Genomic DNA, 2,707 nt, shown 5'->3' on the forward strand with positions numbered 1-2,707 from the left:
TTTAGATTTGATCTCAAATGAAAAATAGCGAATTAATGTGTTGACATTGGCTACTAAAGACAATGAGACAAAGCAACCAATGATTGAGAGTCGAAGTGCCAAATCTGAAGAAAAGAAGTTGAGAGTGCACAAGGCCAAGAAGGAATTGCCATTGGTCAAAACAGAATCACAGCCGAGATGCCTGCTCAGCTTATCGTATTGGCAAAAGAAGAAATTACAAAAACTTAGTGCACAAGAACTTGAAGAAAGGAACATGGCGTGGGTTCCCAAAGGAAGTGCTCAAAATAAGAATTATGTGCAAGCTTTCATTACAACAAGTGCGGCAAAAGTGAAGAAGGAAAGGAGTGAAAACTATGAAGGACCAAGCTGAAAGTTTCAACATCTTTGCTCTACACATTATCCATATTCTTCAACTATGCCATTAATGCCTATGCCATGGAATTCTTCATCAGGTATGATTGGTAACCCTCAATGGGCTTATTTTAATACATGGATGCAATATAATTTCTTACGTCATGAAAGGGTATTACCAAGTCACTATACATTTGATCAGCTACAAGTTTGTTGCTGATCCAAAGGGCCGAAATACTTGATTTGTCATTTCATTTGTTTATTTCGGTTGTATGTGTTTTGAATGAAGTTTACATGGTAATGGCCGATATTTATCTATCGTCCTAAGAGTATGTCAATACATGGCCGGTGCAGTATTCTAACATCGTCCTTAGTTCGATTGGAGAGCGAGACAAGGTGCGTGCTCATGGAAATTTATATGTATGCCTATATTATGATTGAATGGAGTTGGGACATAGTGACCGATGTCATTAAATATATGCGGCATAGGCCAATTCATAGTTGCAGAATTGGCTAGTGGGCTTATACTTTGTTTGGATATGATTTGGCTTATGCATCTCTGATATCTATAAGAGGCCAAATCATAACTGATTTTATTACTAAACATCGGATTAATGACATGCATAATGTTGATATTAGCCTTGTCTTTCTAGTACTATGGAGATTATGTTTTGATGGTACAATTCGTAGCAATGGCCAAAGTGTTGGTGTTGTTTATATATTTCTTTATGGTACTGTTTTTTAAGCCCCATGCCTCTTAGAATATTTTTATGCACGATTAATGAAAGCCGAATATGCATTGTTATTCGGATTGAGTCTTTTACTTGCTATAGGTGCTATACATACTAAGGCTTTCGGTGATTCGTTATGAGTAGTGCAACAAATATTCAGGGTTTATCAATGTTTTGACGAATCACTCATAGTTTATCTTGGGGTATGTCTAGATGCAAAATTTACCTTGGTTTGGTTTAAAATTGTTCGTATATTTAGACATGACAATTCGAAAGAATTGGCACAGCAAACATCCGGCTACTATGTTAATCATGTTGTATTGCATTTCTCTCAATAGCCGATGCTTAGTCTCGTCAGTATAGGTAAGGCCGAACCGAAGTCCATAGCTTTGGCCACTAATGAAACTAGATGATGCCCCGCATATTGTTGCGAGAATATTTTTGCAGTGTTTTAGTGAGATTTTGGTTAAATGAAACATAAATATTTTAAATAATAGTTTCTAAAATTATATAAGAATTAAATTTAATACCATAATAGAATGAAATTTTACATGCATGCATGTTTGCATGTTGAAGTGGATTTTTAATATGCATAGTTGCATGTTGAGGTGGGCCTTTCCTATGCATGTTGAATGATGAGGTGTCATGCTTGCATGTTGAGAGAAATATGTTAGTGGGGGCTAGCTATTTAGATATAGAAGATTTTTAAGCAGGCGAAAGTAAGGATTGGAGAAAGTATTGTTGATTATCTACAAAATCCTAGCAAAAGGGTGAACAATATGGTTCGGGGGATGACCTTGAGATACATATCTATGGTACTTTATCACCGGATTGTTAATGAAGCTGAGAAGGTTTCACCCAAGTTTGCATCAGAAAGTTCACATAAGACATGGTCGATATATACTTATCGTCCTAAGGACATATAAATGGCCGATGGAGTATTGACATCGTCCTTAGAACAAACTTGGTACAAGTTATATTTCGGCACGCTAGCTTTGCCGAAAAACAGGGGGGGCATATGCTGACGCTCAAAAGTGGCATGTTTATAAAGAGTGGCTTGAAGCTATGTCAAGAGTAATTCAAACTTATTATTGAAAGTCACTATGAGATGGCTCTCTTCGAGAAGATCAAGATGAATATGAAGATGGTCTAAAATGGAGTTCGGATGCAAAAGTTATGACAACTTCAGAGATGCTCATGTTGACACCAGACTAAAGAATTGCTTGAAGCCCAATTAAGATGTCCTCATATGGAAAAATGATCAACACAAATTGTCTTCGTATCGTCAAAACAGTCGATTTTGATATAAAAATCGTCCCAATCCGAGTTCGTATGCAAAAGTTAGAGCTATCGAAGTGCAGCCCTGTCACGAGGCGAGATGTGGCGCGCCCCACCAGACATAGGTCTGATGGGTAGCGCGAGCGAACAGGTGTTCTGAGTGACCGTTTTGGCCCAGAAGATGGCCTCAAATCGAAAACCGTCCAACATGAAAGTTGTTCGTCTCGTCGAAACGGTCAAGATTGCTTTTGGTCTCGTTTCCATCCGAGATCGTTTACCACCACAAAAAGGACCCGCAAGGTGCAGCTAGTTTAAACCGAACAGTTTTGAAAAGTTCGGATAAAACC

This window comes from Triticum aestivum, chromosome 4A (assembly GCF_018294505.1).
Source record: "Triticum aestivum cultivar Chinese Spring chromosome 4A, IWGSC CS RefSeq v2.1, whole genome shotgun sequence".
NCBI lineage: Eukaryota > Viridiplantae > Streptophyta > Magnoliopsida > Poales > Poaceae > Triticum > Triticum aestivum.